At 40.0% G+C, this 16,581-nt stretch overlaps 1 long non-coding RNA gene across 1 annotated transcript; it reads left to right on the top strand.

Moving 5' to 3' along the window:
• Positions 1 to 1,169: 1,169 nt before the first annotated feature.
• LOC129499049 (uncharacterized) lies at positions 1,170 to 12,587 on the top strand. Its single transcript, XR_008662292.1, has 2 exons — positions 1,170 to 1,301; positions 12,080 to 12,587. It is a non-coding gene; the product is annotated as an uncharacterized LOC129499049 (long non-coding RNA).
• Positions 12,588 to 16,581: the final 3,994 nt, after the last annotated feature.

Below are 16,581 nucleotides of genomic sequence, written 5' to 3'. Positions count from 1 at the left end.
TATGCACAACTATATATTATTATCACTTGATAATATAACCATATGTAAATTTTAAAAATGAGAATTTATTACTTCTAAGGGGTTCAAAAAGCTTTATGGGCACAATCACAGAAGATTTTAAAAGAGTACTAAAAATTAGTAGAGACAGGCTACAACCACACACTAGAGAAATGGAAGAGTCCAGAAGAGACGTAAAAACTTTCTACTCTTTTCCAAACACTCATCCAGAAGTCTTTCCCTCTTGAAACCATTCTGGTCAAAATTCTTGGTAGTCATAGTTTTTGGTCTGCCGATAACTATCACCTCACAAACATCAAAGTCATTATTTTAAAAAAAATATTTTATTTATTTATTCATGAGAGACTGAGGGGCAGAGACAGGCAGAGGGAGAAGCAGGCTCCTTGTGGGAAGCAAAATGTGGTACTTGCTCCCAAGGACCCTGGGGACCATGACCTGAAGGCAGATGCTCAACCACTGAGCCACTCAGGCACCCCTCAAAGTCATTACTTTGCATATTTACAATAAACATTTAGACTTGTCAACAAGATTGTCTTTTTTAAAAAAATATTTTGTTTAGTTATTTCAGAGACAGTACAAGCATGAGCAGGAGAAGGGGGAGAATGGGAGGGAGAAGCAGACTCCCCTCCCAGCGGGGAGCCCCATGGGCTGGATCGGGACCCAAGGGGAAGGTAGACCAGGAAGGTAGACGCTCAACCTATGAGCTACCCAGGCGTTCCAGCAAGCTTGCCCGTGTCTACATCTGCATTATTTTGAAAGGAATAGCAATGTTTCAAAGGCGGACAGGTTTCTGTCGTAGATCATAAGCTGGACTGCTTCTATTTAGAATGTTTTCTTTAAAAAAAAAAAACGTGGAAATCAAGGTTGTAACAATGGTCATTTTTTAAAAAGGAAGGCTGAGAAAAGGCAGCCTTTCAGTTTCTCCAGAGTTTTACTAAGTGAGGGTGCAGTAACTCGTGCCGGTCCCAGCTCCCCGAGTGCGCTGGCATTTGCAACACTTCCTTCTTGTGATCTGTCTCCTGAATCATCTTCAGACTTAGCACGGTTAGTAATCCTGTCCGCTGAAGGGCAGATTTGGTCTTGACCAGCCCAACAGTCACTCCCCCTAAGGCCTCTGACTCAGGCTTTTCTCGGGTTCTTGTTTTCAGCAGCACTTTGTCTCTATATATGGTAATGGAGCTCACACCGACCAGCCGCCTGCCTTCCTAGGAGGCTGGCCAGTCAAAGCACTCGAGGAGACCTCGCGACTACCGTGGGCACGGCGGGTTTGTCTTCTAGTAACGGTGAGTCACTGAGAAAAGCGACTCTTGCCCCTCCCCCATCCCCTCCCCCCCCCCCCCCCCCCCCCCCGGCAAGGCGCGCGGGTCTGCGCGGGGCAGCGGGGGCGCAGTGCAGCATCCCCACCCCAGGCCTGGCCGCGCGCCGCACCCCGGCCCGACCCCAGCCCGCTCGCAGCGGGATCTCAGCAGGCTCCCATCCGGATCCCAGCTACGCCGGGGGCGGGGCTGCCCCTCCCGGGAGCGCGCTCTCAGACAGTGGGTGCTGGCAGTGGGTGCTGCAGTTCTCCGGCCCTGATCTAGGTAGGACACTGCCACCCCCCACCTCCCGCCCCATTAGAGGGAGAGAGCACGGAGGGAGTTCAAGGGAGGGAGCAAGCACATGGAAGTCTCACTCTATGGAGGCATAACTCGAAATAAGCTGTATGCTTTTTCCTAGCAAAATTGGTCAGGAAAAACCTCAGGTTATTCACAACGACCAGAGATTTTAGGAAATGAGTAGAAGTAAGTCTTGAGTAGGAGCTTATTAGCTTTAAATAGTTGTCTCTTGATTTTTGGAGCAAAACGAAAACCTATCTTCAAGCTGGATGTCTAAAAATATTAGACTTCACCAAGGGAACTATAAGTAGAATTTTCACCCACATTTCACATTTCATACTAAAAATTTATTTTACTTTCTAGATGTCTTTTTTAAAAAAATGATTTTATTTGTTTATTCATGGGAGACACACAGAGAGGCAGAGGGAGAAGCAGGCTCCCTCCCTGCAGGGATCCCGACGTGGGACTGGATCCTAGGACCCCAGGATCACAACCTGAGCCAAAGGCAGATGCTCAACCACTGAGCCACCCAGGTGCCCCACTTTCTAGATATAACTAGAAAGCATATAGGAGGATATTGAATGTTGCTAAAATATTAAAAACTAACGTAGATGTTTCACAGGCTTCAATAGACTTTTAAGTTTCTTTGGGGTAGATGTGATAGCTGCTCTACAGTGTAAAGGTAGGGTTCACTGTAGTGTGTCACACAAAATAGACACAAAGGACGTTTACTACAACCATTTTTACGAAAGGTGTTGATGAAAGCCACTCTTCCAAGCAATTCCATGATAGAGTCGGGTTTGAAAACCACTATCAACTTCTTTCTATTAAGTTGATTAAGTACAGTTGTATCCAGAAGCAGAAGGATAAACTGAATGTTTCCTTAATGTTCCTCAGCGCTGGGGTGTCAGGGACTCCGGAAAGGGTGGCAAAGGCTCTTCGGTAATGATCATGTATGACTTTTGAGAATAACTCAATTGCTATTCATCCGGACCATTCCTTCCATCTACAAATTCCCACTGTGCCCTTCCCACCTGAACTCTCCCAACCCTGCCCTGCAAAAATGAATGAATGAATGAACGATGCATTAGAATCAGTATAGTTTCATTTTATAACGTCATCATTACCATTTTCATTATTTGTTCCCTCCACCATTTCCTACCTGGCCAAAACAAAACAAAGTCAATTAAACAAAAAACTTCAAGAACAAACAACTACCCGGAAAATCAAAGTATGCATACTCAGTTATGAATAAACTGAAAATCCCTCCCTCTCTTTTCAGTGAAATGTAGATAGATGTATGGTATAAAAGTTGTGTTTTATCATATGAACTTAGAGGACAAACAGGAAGGTGTGAGCCATAGTGCTTCCATTTTCCTTTTTTTTCTTTTTGAATAGAATGGAGAGAATGTAGTTATTGTCTGCCATCTAGTGAACTAAGTTGGAATTGTGTCTTGCCACTAAGATCCAGTAACAAAAATTCATAAAAATCATGCACTGATTCAAATAAAGATGGATGAATTCTCCAAACAATTGTCGTTCAAGCTTCAGAGATCCACACAGTAGGAAAAATCAATGACAGTGGTAATCAACTCCTGCTGAACATTTATAAAACTGGAGAGCAGGAGTTGATGTTAGAAGATGGAAAGAATCAAGAAAACCCACTTACAGAACCATGTCCTGAATAGCTGTTCGTGGTGAGGAAATACTGTTGTAATTGTTGAATTGACTGCATTCAGCAAGCTGTGTGGGACAATGACTTGAAATGATCCCCCAATAAGTAAGGCAAATGAAATAGTGCCAGTGAATATTGTCTTTCAAAGATCCAGTCTCAAACACTTGCTGGAATTTTTAATCCATCTCTATCCCTGTGTCCAGTCATCTGGTCTTGCCAGTTTTTTTTCCTTCATAATGTTTCCATTCTCTCTCCACTTTTTCTATTACCACTATTAAGAGTGGGCAATAGACTTTTCCATATTACTTTCCATCTTCTTAGCTCTGGCCAGTTTACATTATATTATATTATTATATATATATATATTTATTATTATTATTATTATTATTATTATTATTATTATTATTATATATTACCTTATAGTCTTCCTTAAACACTGTTTACTGTGTCACTGTTACTTGAAAAACCCCTGTTCCTCTATTTCTCTTTGTTCTTCTGTACCTCATCCACCTGGTTTCATTGTTGCTTTAATCAGGGGTCATCCTCTCTGCACAATTTCATTTCCTTACTCTTCCTGAACGTTTTGCCAGTCACTTTATGGTGAACATCCCTTGAACAGCCCTGCTCATTGCTGCCTTCAAGTCTTCGTTGGTGCAGTTCCTTTCATGAGAAATGTCTGTCTTTCCTTCCTCTGCCCAGCGAACTTTGCTTCACCTTTCAGGATCCAGCGCATCTGTGGCCCCTCCCTGGGTACCCTCTCATGGCCTTTGAAGCCTTGGGGGAATTACAGATTCTATTCTGTAGGCCAGCACTTGTGCAAATACTGTCTAATGGTTTACCATTATTTCACAAGTCCCAATTCCTCCAAAATCTATTGTGAAATGTTCCAGGCCAGGTATTATTTCTTCACCCTTTTCAAGCCCCCCTCAGGGTCAACACTTCTGGGAGCACTGGGAGCTCTTGGGTACTTGCTCATTGGTTTTCTTTGTCCTCAGCACAATTCTGTGAGGAAGAATGGAGCTGGTACTATTATTTCCATTTGACTAATGAGGATGGAGAGGCCCAGAGCACTTGCAAGACTTGCTCTTGTCAATGACAGTGACTGGACAGGGGCTCTGGGGGCTCCTTTTTTTCTAGAACTTCTCTTGGCACACTTTGCTACCATTGGACTGGTAGTAATAGATGAAGCAATGCATTAAACCCTTCTTTATTTTCAGCTACTACATACATTATGTTTTTATAGGTAAATGTCCTAAGCTCATATTGTAGGAAGAAGCCAGGCAACAGATTAGAATCAGGGTGTGTAGCTGTGTCTCCTGCTTGGCAATTTCGGTTCTTTCTTGGTGGTTATGCCACATTTTTAGCCCACACCCATTTGACCTGTTTGAAAACCACAAACTGGTTCCCTGGGCAGATATGACATTCTTCAGCACAGCTCTTGGATTAAACGATTTGTTGGGACCCTTAAACAACTATGGGTCCAATTGTCTCCTGACCTCTCACCTGCCAAAAGGAATCTTCGCACACCCGGGCTCACACTGCTGCTAAGCAGTTAAAGTCCACTACAGCCAGTCTTTCTTAGCCAGAGTTGTAAAGAAAAACAGGGAGGATTTCCAGATAGTTCCAACTCTGGCCACAGGATGGATTCATTTTCCATCCTGTGTGCACCTTGGGTGACTCACCAGCACAGTAGCAGAGTGACTTCTGCCTCCATTCCCAGATGTATAGCTAGAGGTCCCTTCACTGATGCACTCTCTCCACAGCCTGGTTAGCTTGGTGGGAAGACTCAGTAGCAAAATGAAAATGTCACATCTACATGCAGCTAAGCAGTTCAGAGGGATGGCATTGCCGAAATTTGTCCTTATTAAATATCTGGAAAACAGGTACTTAGAAGATTGTTAAATGATTCTACTAGCTTAAAATAACTATGTGCATTAATTGAACAAAAAGCAGTAGAATAAGGCTTAGATTGTTTAAAGTAAATCTAAATGAATAAGTTGTAACCAGCAACTTTTATAGCTGCATGTCTGAGGAAATGATCAGAATTAATCTAAAAGTATCACGAAATGCAATATTATTACCTTTATCTAATGATAATGCTGTTAACACATAAAAATATTATTTTCCAACTGAGCTATAAAAAACCTTTACGATAATGAGTGGTAGGAAATTTTAACCTAGAAATTAGATCAAGAAGTTTTAATTTTGCAAGATTAATCAGTCCTAGAGATCTACTGTAGAGCACGGAGCCTGTAGTCAATACTGTATTGTATACTTTTAAAAATTTTGCTTAGAAGGCGGATTTTCTGTTAAGTATTCTTATCGCAAACATATAGATAAATAAAGAAGGCAGGGAGAAACTTTGGGAGGTGATTGATATGTTTATGGCATAGATTGTGGTGATGGTTTCATGGGTGTATACTTATCTCTGAACTCCTCAAGTTAGATACATTTACTATGCATGGCTTTTTGTATGTCAATCATACCAATAAAGTTTTTTTTTTTTTTTAAGAATTACCTCCATCTGGAAAACTAACATATAAAGCATTAGGTGCAGAGTACTCATGAAAAGCCAGTTACTACCACTAAAGAAGTCCCTGAAGAATAATGGCATCCCTTTCAAAGCACACAAAATATAAGCCCTAACTTCACTGCCATCAATCCTCCCAAGAGGCCTGAGAGAAGGTAGACCAGCTATTCTGTCCCTGTTTTTCAGGCTTAGAAAGTTAAATGGGCTTCAGGCCTTCTATGCCCCATCCTGTAGTGGTGGTGGTGGTGGTGGCATTGTGGGCCTGTGACCTGAAGCCAAGCCTTAGGACTTCACATCCATTAACTACCCATATACCAATGTGTTAAGATACAAACTCTTATCAAGATATATTATTGACTACGCAGGTCCCAGAATATGTTTGCAGAGAAAATTACTGTTCCAGTCTTGTGAAAATTTGAATGTTTCCTGAGCAAATTTCTAATGTGGCACTTTGGAAAAAAATCCTTATAAAATATCTTGTACTATTGATTTTCACTGTGTGAATCACCCAGATTTTATGAATCTTCCTATCCCTTCACACAAAACTTTGTTAATGAAGAAGACAGAGGACTGAAATCATGCCCATGGTTTCTGACCCTTTTATTGGTCAAGGACATCTGCAAAGCCACTAGCTATCACAAGTAACTAGGATCAGAAACCCTGCAGCCCAGAATATCTCATCAGTTAACTTTGGACACAGTCCTCAAAATCAATATAACCCAAGAATGTGAGGTTGGACACACAGGGAGCTATTGCTTATCTTTGATTCTTCTCAAATTTATCAGAAACTCTATTCTGTAAGTTCCGGATGCAAACTACATCATTTCTGCTTAATGTGACAGATTTGTCCTGATAGATGGTATTGACATCCCATGATATATTGGAAAATCAGATTTTCTGCTGAAAAAAATCCTGGGTAGGGTTTTGGAGCAAGTCAACTCAGTAGAAAATACTGTATTGACTTTTCATGTACTATGGCTCTCGTTTCTGATTTCTTGAGTGCCTAGGAGAGGTTATTGCCTTGGGAAATGAAAGCTTGATTGATTAGAACAGAGATGTGCCTTTTAAAAGATGGAAATCCTGGCCTTAAAGGATCACATTCAGCTCTCCAGAGGGAGGCTGCCCTTATAATTCTTTTTTCTCCCTAGGCAGTTGTGATTCTTTTTTCTTCCCCCATGCCTTGAAACAGCAAATTGTGGAAGATCACACTTTGTGAATAGTCTTGTGTGACTTGTTTGTCCCTCAGGTCTAGGTCTGGAGATTATAATCTGTTAGTAGAAAGCTGAAAAAAATCCACAAAATACAGGCAAAGAAAGACATGTATTGTCATTTTGAATGATGTCTGCAGGAGGGTACTCTCAGTGGGAGTGGCCATTCTGTTATAAAAGTTAAGAATTGGGGATCCCTGGGTGACTCAGCAGTTTAGCACCTGCCTTAGGCCCAGGGCGTGATCCTGGGGTCCCAGGATTGAGTCCCGCGTCGGGCTCCTTGCGTGGAGCCTGCTTCTCCCTCTGCCTGTATCTCTCCCTCTCTCTCTCTCTCTCTCTGTGTGTGTCTCTCATGAATAAAAAAATTTAAAAAAGTTAAGAATTGAAGAGTAATAGTGGCTTCACAGAATGTCACGGTGTGCCCCTGGACACACCATCCATCGAACTATAACTGTGACTTCAATCTGATTTAACTCAGTTTCCTTGTGTTTGATCAGCATGCCACAAATGTTGGGCATTCTCTACCCTTCTCTTGAAGTAGACATTAGGCTGCTGGTCTGGACCGTTTCTATCTGGATAGTGGTGATATATGTGTTCAAGTCCCTTCTAAGTCAAACTCTAAGTGGCTCTAAGGCAAAATAAAATCTGACATTTCAATGGCACATGGAAGCAAACTGGATGCTCAGAGATGTTCTAGGCAGGGAATTATTTTCATGTTCAACCTATTATAAATTGGCACTTCCATAACAGGTCAACCATTTGGTTTTTCCCTTTTATGAGTTACTTAATTTATGTGGTTTTGGTTAGACAGACTCTGCAGACATATGCAGTTCTGGAAGTGTAGAGGAGTACAGGGTGAATAGTTACTCTCCTTGCCATCATCCTCCATGGATACAGTTTTCCCTCTCTGGTGACATCTGTTTTACCCATTTCTTTGTTCTTCCAAAGATAGTATGTATGTACACTTACACACACATACAGAGATGATATGTTATATGTGCATTTGCCTTTTGATACAAATTATTGTGTATTCTATCCCCTATTTTTAAATATAATAGTATGATTTTGAAGCTGTGTCAATATTTTTGACTGCTGTATAGTATTCCATTTTATGGCTCTGTTATACTTTATTCAGTCAGTCCCTATTAATAAAGTTGTAAATTGTTCCCAGCCTTTTGCTGTTACAAACAACTCTGCAGTTGACATCTTTGTACATCCATCATTCACATATATAAAAATATATTTGGTGGATAAATTTCTTGAAGTGAATATGACAGATATTATTTTTGTCATAATGATATATTTCTGATTTTTATTGATGCTTCTATTTCTATCTCTCACTATGTGTTTTGTCTTTTTTTGCTGATAATATGAAAGATTTAAATTATTTCTCTGATAGTTTGTTTCTATAAGAATGTAGTGTACTTAAGACTTCTGTTTCTTTGATCAGCAGTGTTTGACTCCATACTGTATCGATGGTGAAATCAGCAATTTCCTGTTCTTCTTCCCAGTATTCCTTTCCAGTAGCTGGTTTTGATTTGTATTATTTTTCTTAATGCTTATATTTGAATATTTTAAAAAGTAATGTTCGGGCTTATCAGCTTTGATGCCTGGCTGTGAATGATAAGGAACACTCTACCTTCCTCTTTATATCCCTTTTCCTTTGAATTGTGTTGTTTATATAATGTTTCCATTGTTAGGAAATTTTTTTGTCTTGGATATCCAGGACTTTATTAGGATGACGACGGTCTGATGTGAGTTTTTTCCCCTTGAATAAGAAGTGCCATTTAGAATTTAGATTCCAGTCTCATTAATTCTGGAGCTCATGAATGTGTCTTCTTTATTGATCATTTATCCCCAATCCCTTCTCACTCTTGTTTAGCATTATTTCACTTTCTCACGCTTGTTGGCTACTTTCCTCATGTGCTCTCAGCAGTGACTGTTCTCCTTCGTGCTGCGTTCAAAGTTACCCTCATATTTCTTCGAGGGTTTGTTTCATCTATTATTTCCCTTTAGCTTCCCGGAGCCCTTGTAATCCAATGAGAAACACTTATTTCATCAATCAATAGCTCCATTTCCCTTTGCGAATTCATAGTAATGTACATACTTGATGCCAATTTCTGTCTGGTCTATAGTGCACATTTCTGGTGATGCTTTTTAATTTGTCACCACTGCCCCCTAGCCCCCACACTCTGTTCCATTCCATCCTTTCTCTAAATCCTATTATGATCCCATCTGGTTATCACTCATCCTCACTACAATGGGCATTCTGAACAAGCTGCAGGTGGTGGTTAAGAAGCAGGGATAGAGCTTTGTAAGTCATTGGGAAGTTCCTCCCAGCAGAGCCATGTACAGGAGTGAATTCTTTCAGACTTCTTCGTGCCCAACAGAGATTGGCAGCACTGTTTGCCATGCACAATCTCTTACCTCCACCTTGCTTCATGGAAGGATGAGATAACCATGATTCATCATGCAGCTCTGCTTCTCATGTTTCTGGAGGACGAAGGGAAAGGACAGTTACACCTTTATTCTGCCATTTAAATACTGGAAGTCAGCTGGTACTTTTTAATTGAGTTTAAAAACAGATTAAAAGAGCAATAATCTTGAGGCAAAATGAGCTATCTCTACTGCTATTGGCTATGCAACTTTGGGCAAGTCTTCCAACCTCTTTGAGCCTGTGTTTTGTTACCTGTTAAATAAAGATGAGAATAAAGCCTGTGTAGCTTGACTCATGGGGTTGATGTGGAGAATAAAAGCATAAAGGATGTGAAAGTACTTCAAATTGAATTCATTATATAAATGTAGGTTATGCCATGATGAATAACGATGATATTAAAAAAAGAAAACTCATCAACTCTTAACATCCATCTGCTGACTTAAAACTTTGCAGGCTTCAGAATGGAGGAGATTCAAGACAGTATTTCATTCACTCTGGGACATCCTTTTATTTCTAAGGAAAGATTTCAGATTTTAAAAGGATGTGCCCTTCCAAGGAATCATCTTAATTTTAAATGGTCCCCCAAAAAATCCCTCATAATTTTTATTATCCACTTGCATCACCCTTCTTTCCTTGTTACTACAGCTTTATTTGTAGGAAGGTTTTAAGGTCCAAAAACAAATAACCTTAGAACTTACCAACAATATCTTCAAAAGTCAGCTTGGGAGAACACTCTAAAAATCTCAGAAAGAATGTTATGTTCTTCTCTGAAATGGCATTCTCAAAAAGCCCTATTAACAAGAATTTGAGTCTCATTCAGTTTGCTGAGTATTTGGCACCATAACAACTGATGAAGAGTTTCTTATAGTTCCAGAACTATTTCATACTAGAAAACTTAATTATCCTATGGCCAAAAACATTTGTTGATGGTTTTTAAAATTATCATTCATATCATATGCTCCCTCAGTCCACGTATTTCAAATATAGATGATGCAACTATGTCCCTTACAATTTCCTGAGTGTCTCACGAGATTCATAGAGACTGGCAAGGTGATTCTCTATTTCAATCACCGTGTTTAATTACAAAGGTATACATTTCAATAATTCACCTTCAATCATTCCACAAATATTGAAAAATGCCAATTCTGTTTCTAGAGCTATTATATAGGTGAATGGAGATATAGACACCAATGACAGAATTCAACATTTATTTTGAATTTAGGATGTGCTAGCCACTGCATGAAACATGTGTTATCACATAAAATCCTCAAAATACTCTCATGTATTAACTTTTGTTGTTGTAATACACAACATCAATACCTCTGTGGATTATAACAACAAGTATTGATTTCAGGCTCACATTACATTGGGGCTAAGGGTTAGCTGCAGCATTTCAGGCCTGTGCAGGCTTCTACATGTGTTCTCATTCTGAAAACCAGATTAAAGACAATTTATGAGACAGCAAAAAGGCTGGTGGAAACTTGTAATGCTTCCGAAATTATCTTTTCAGTCATGACAAATGTATCATTCATTTGTGTCCCTTTGGTCAAAGCCAGTCACATAGCCAGTGGAGCGAACAAGTATATTCCTTTTACCTAGAAGGCTGGCAATGGTAGTGAGAAGATAAATAATCATGAACAAAATATGTAATTTGCCCCAATTTGCTCTTCTGCCCACAAAATGCTCTCACCTCTCCCCCGGATACTTAAAACTACCAGGCACTGGGCTCAGAGGCCAAGAATCTCATGAATATATATCATGTCTGCTTGCTGCTCTTCTTGATTCAGAGGCCCATGAACTAAAGTGAAAAGTTGTCCTCTTCCTCCCCCCAAAGCAATATAATATAATAGTAGAGTAGGGACACCTTCATAAAAGATTAGAAGAGTGGGTGGTACATACGCGTCACTGGTTAATAGCAGTCCTGATGTTTCACTGAGCAGAAATCACAAGCTCCTCCACCCTGATGGCAGGGAATGTTCCTTGATTTGTTCCAGTTACGTTTTCTGGGAGTCATTTCTCAGCCTGTTGTTCTCCACAATGCTTGATTGGACAGCTCTTCCTTCTCCATTATCCTCCATGGCCTTTTCTGAAGTGAATATTGGAAAAGATGCCATTTGTGACTGAGAAACTATCTTAGACTTGGCACCTGTAGAAGATTGGAGACCCAAGGGTTATTTTATGATTTGAATAGTTATAATCTCTTCTAATCCAGGTTGCAAGTGCTTTGGCAATAGATTTCTCTGCAAAACTGTTTTTCTTTTTGGTCAGTTTGATCCCACTAAATTCCATGTAAGTCAATACCCATACCCATTACTTTTTAAGAGATGCTTTCATAGGTACTTTGATCTTATCAAGCTTCAGGTGAATGGCGTCTTTAGTTTCTTTTCTCTGAGCCATTCATCTAACTGGGATAATTTACTAGGGCCATGTAATATAATCAGTAGATGACAATGGGTGTGTGGGATCTGTGAGCAATCTTTGTCTTAATTTGAGACTCTTTAACATGTTAAAAATGAGAAAGTTTCCATTTTCAACCCTAAACGTTCTGGAATTTCTGGATACTTGCAGCTCTGCTGGACTCATCTGGACTCGGCTCCTTATGTCTTCTCATTCCAGAATCCAGGATGAAGTAGAAGACACTCCATGAACCTTGATTGTCTCAGGATGAGTATCAGAACACACAGGCTGGTGGGAACATGCAATGCCTCTAAGAACTTCAGCTCAGAAGAGGCAAATGGCTCATATATTTATGGCCCATCTTGTCAAGTCACAAAGTCTCTATCCTCAATCAGTGGGATGAGGATGCCTACAGGGAAAAGTGGAAAAGAGGAAAAGGAAATGGATAATTGTGAACAAATGATACAATCTCCATGCCTTATGAGGCAGATACTGCTATAACTCTCCTGATAGAGAAGAAAATTGAAGCACGGAGAGGCTGAGAACATCATCCAAAGTCCTACAGCTTCTTAGTGGTAGAGTCAAGATTTCATCCTGGGGAGTCTGACTCCATGGTGTGGAATCATTTTCTAGATTCTTCCTCTGGGAACTCTCATTTTTGTGGCATGACCTATATCATCTTGTATAAATTTTCAGCAGGCTTTAATAAAAGCAACTTTAAAGAAGACTCAAATATGGCAATAATAAAGCTTTGAAAAGTGCTGTTAGAGATATCTTCAAGAAATAATTCATTAAATTGATGCCAGTTGTAACTTGTGAAATCATAAAGCTCAATGCAGGATTACCAAAAACATGATGGTAACCTTATCACAGCATGTTCAATAATTGGATCCCTTCAGAGGAGCTCTCAGCTTCCTCTCAGATTTACTAAGCTATACTTTTACCCAGAATCGGAGAATATAAAAACTTAAGGTACCAGATAGTGAAATGAGTTCAAATTTCTGGTGTTACATTCAAAGAAATTTTTTAGGACAAATTACCCCAAGTCTTTGGATTCAAAAGCTCTTTTTAAATAACAGGTCAGAAAACAGTGATTAAAGCCATGTTACAAGCTCATCATAGCAAATGTTAGAATTCTAAGTGAGGTGTGCTCATCCTTGACTCTTTACCCTTTTCTTATTCTCATTTTTTCAGAACTGGCTCAGATTTTCCTGGAAGAAGAATTTTCTGTAAATTGTATTCCAGATTTATCTCCCGAGAGGCATGGAGCTTAGACTTAGGCTGAAGCTCCCAAATACTCCCTAAATAAATTCTTATTTTATATATGGATTAAATCAAATTAAAATCAAGAGTGGCCTTGAGGAAAGAGTCTCATGAAACACAACAGACACCCTGAATGATGTGTACAGCATGGGAATAGTAAGGGGAGAGCTGACTTGGTTTTATGGAACTGGTTCTGCACTTCCATATGTATGTGGTCAATCAGGGCTGGAAGACTGAGGGAACCACCAATAAATTAGAGTCAGAGTGAATCTGGGGCTAGACATATGCACCAGAAGTCCTTCTGGAGAAAAGCAAGCTAGCACCATTGGTATTTATCCATACACTGAGATATATCATGTGTGAGCAGCTACTTTTCCCCTGAGAATTTCTTCACCCACTGAATTAGGATAGTTTGACTACTAGAATGGATGATCTCCAACTCCTTGTAGCTTTAATGGAATAGAAAGTTTCTCATTGAGGTCTTAGTTTAAGTATTTGATGGATGGCCCCCATGCAGCAACATTGACACTCCGGATCCTTCCATCCAATGACTCTGCCATCTTTGGAGTCTGAGAGTTCCTCACCAGAGGTTTCTGGAACTGGCATCTGTTGCATTTGCTCGCATTTCATTGGCTAGAACTCAATCACATGGCTCCATGTAACTGTGTGGGAAGCTGGGAAATGTAATCTTCCTGTAAGGTTATTATTAATTCTCTATTAAGGGAAGTGAACGGGTTTGCAGAATGTGTTACCAAGCCTTGTAAAAGGGAAACCCCCTACAGATAAAAATCAAGTGATGTCTTTGTACTGTGAAGAAGAATGTGGCTGTTAGGTCAAGGGGGTTCTCTGCTCTTTGCTGAAGGAAGTTCTGAGTCCTTAGCATCTGGTACACAGCTTTTCATGGTTCAGCTCCAACTTGCTTCTCTGGTTTCATCTCTTACCGCTCACTGCCCAGTCTCCACCTTCCCTACCACATACACCTAACACTCTGGCCAGATCAGACTACTGGCTATTCTTTGAATGTGTCACATATATTCACACGTTTAGGCCTTTGCAAGTGTTGTTTCCTGTTTGAAACACAACTCACTCTCCACCACAAGAACTGGGTCAGACATCTTTTTTCTATGAGACTTTCCTTGAACTCCCTCCCACAGGTGATAAATTCATTATCACCTTACTTACACTCCCACAACATCCTATATACTACCTTCTTATAACTTACTATGTGGCATCTTTCTTATTTGTTTACCTATATGTCTTTCCCCTTATACTGTAAAATAACTGAGTGAGATACACACCTGGGAGTCCTGAAGTCTCTCAATGTCTCACTGGAGAAACTCTCAGTGAACATAAGTTAAGAATAAGCCAGAAGTTTGGAATACAATAAAGCCACTGAGTTTTATTTAAGAAATGTTGTAAGCTGTTTGGAAATATGTTCTAGATGCATTTTCACCTCTGGAGAAATACAAAAGCTAAAAGTATAGGTAATGCATTTCTGAGGCCAAGATACCCATGATGTTGTGTTCCTTGCACTGCTTACCATGCTGCTGGTCTGGGTGCATGGAAAAGAATAAAACAGCTCAGTAAGAGTCTCTGATGAGATGCAATCTCCACAAATTTGCATGGAGGAAGCCTCAAGTTTTGGAGAAGTGTAGGAAGAAAATAAGCTTATATAAACATTTCGTTGCATGGTCCCTGCAAAGGATGTCCTTTCTTGGGGGACTGTGCAGAGCTCTGGGCTGAGTCCTGCTGAAGCTTACTTGGAATCCTTCTTTCCCAATAAATGGGCCTGAATTTCCACCTTACCAAAGTTAACACAGACAGCTATGGTTCAAAAGAAGGTTTTCCATTACCATAACAGATTGCAATAAAAAGCATTGGCAGAGCCTCTTCCTCTTTATGTTGGCATTATGGCTCTAGGCTTAGTAATCTTCAGGGTAAAATGAGTTCACCTTTTATTCAGATTTTTTATTTTCTGCACTCACTCTTCATTTCATGTAGTTGGGTTTATACAAGCTCACAATCTCTCTTCTCCCTCTCCTGGCTCTGATTCCTCAAGGCCTCAGGCCAGACCTTCTAAAACAGACTTTCCTAGCAGTCAGTGCCATGGTTATTGCTCCCAGTTCTGTTAAAAATAGACCTTGTTCTGCTGTTTTAATCCTTAAAGAATAAGAGGTGAGGTCATTTTCTGCTTGGAAAGTTGGAGAGCCGATCCAGACTGACTATGAGTGATTGGCACTAGCACATTCAATTGCAGAAGAAACAGGTGTTAAAGTGACTTCTCCCATCCTATTAAATAGCCTTTTCATACACTGATTCACAGACGTGTTTCCGTTCTCATGACTGAACAGGCAACCCTGTAATTTGTCCGCGCCATCCATTTTCTCCCACCCCTTGGAAACAGTTTTTCTTCAATATCTTCCTCCATGGTCTATTGTCTCTGTAAGTTTCTGCCCAAGGTGAGTGGTAGAGGGAGGATCTTATAGGATCCAACAGCAAAAAAACCAACAGGTATATAATTGACGAGGACTAGCACTGGGTGTTGGGGTTCCTCTTTCTGCTTTTCACCTGCTTTCTGACAATAGCTTCAAGTTACTAAACCCTCACATCTCAGAAATGACTCCTTCACAACATTGGGGGGAAGGCAGGGGAAAAGAGAAAATTGAAAGGGAAGAGAGAGAATTCTTAAATGAATGTACCAAACACTAGAAATAAGGAAAGTATCAATTAGATTTCTTTCAAGTCTTTCGGCTGTCATGTAATTTGGTACACATAGGATGTGTGGAAACCACAAAAGACTTGAGCAGCCTAGCTGTTTGCAAAACTCCAGTACAAAAATCAGAGTTAAGAAGACAACTTCAGCTGTAAGCCCCAAGATTGGGCAAATGAGGACAGAATGGAAAAAAAAAAGGTAGATTTTTGAGAGATCTGGGTCCTAATGTCAGCTTTATTATTGAACATATCCCTGGCTCTGAACAAATTATTTCATTTCTTGAGACCCGTTTCTTCATGCACAAATTGAGGAAATAAAATTAGATGATCTCCAAGGTCACTTCTGGTTTTCTCCACGCCATTATCTGTACATCATATCATTTGGAAAATCAATTGTGTAGTGTTACTGCCCCCAATTTACGTCACTATAAAATGGCCACAACAGTGAAATTGATCTCTTGTTGGTTTGTCTTAATATTTTCAATTTAGGAAAAGTCTGTGTGCATGTGCATGTCTGCATCTGTCTGGGGTATGTGTTTGTGTTGGGTGTTACATGCAGATTTGAAGTCCTGGAAGTAACCAAGTAAAGCCATTGACTGCATTTAGGAGACCAAGAACCAGAGGGTCAGCCATAGTGAAACATAGTACTTTTCTCTCTCCTTTAAAAAATTCTTAATATTTTTACTTTCTTCAAATGACTCTTCACCTTTTCTTGTTTCTCTTTTAGAATCTGAGCAGGACTCCTG

The sequence above is a fragment of the Nyctereutes procyonoides genome, unplaced genomic scaffold (assembly GCF_905146905.1).
Source record: "Nyctereutes procyonoides isolate TBG_1078 unplaced genomic scaffold, NYPRO_anot_genome, whole genome shotgun sequence".
Classification (NCBI taxonomy): Eukaryota; Metazoa; Chordata; class Mammalia; order Carnivora; family Canidae; genus Nyctereutes; species Nyctereutes procyonoides.
Note: the sequence above shows the minus strand (reverse complement) of the source record. Positions and strands in the feature narration are given on the sequence as shown.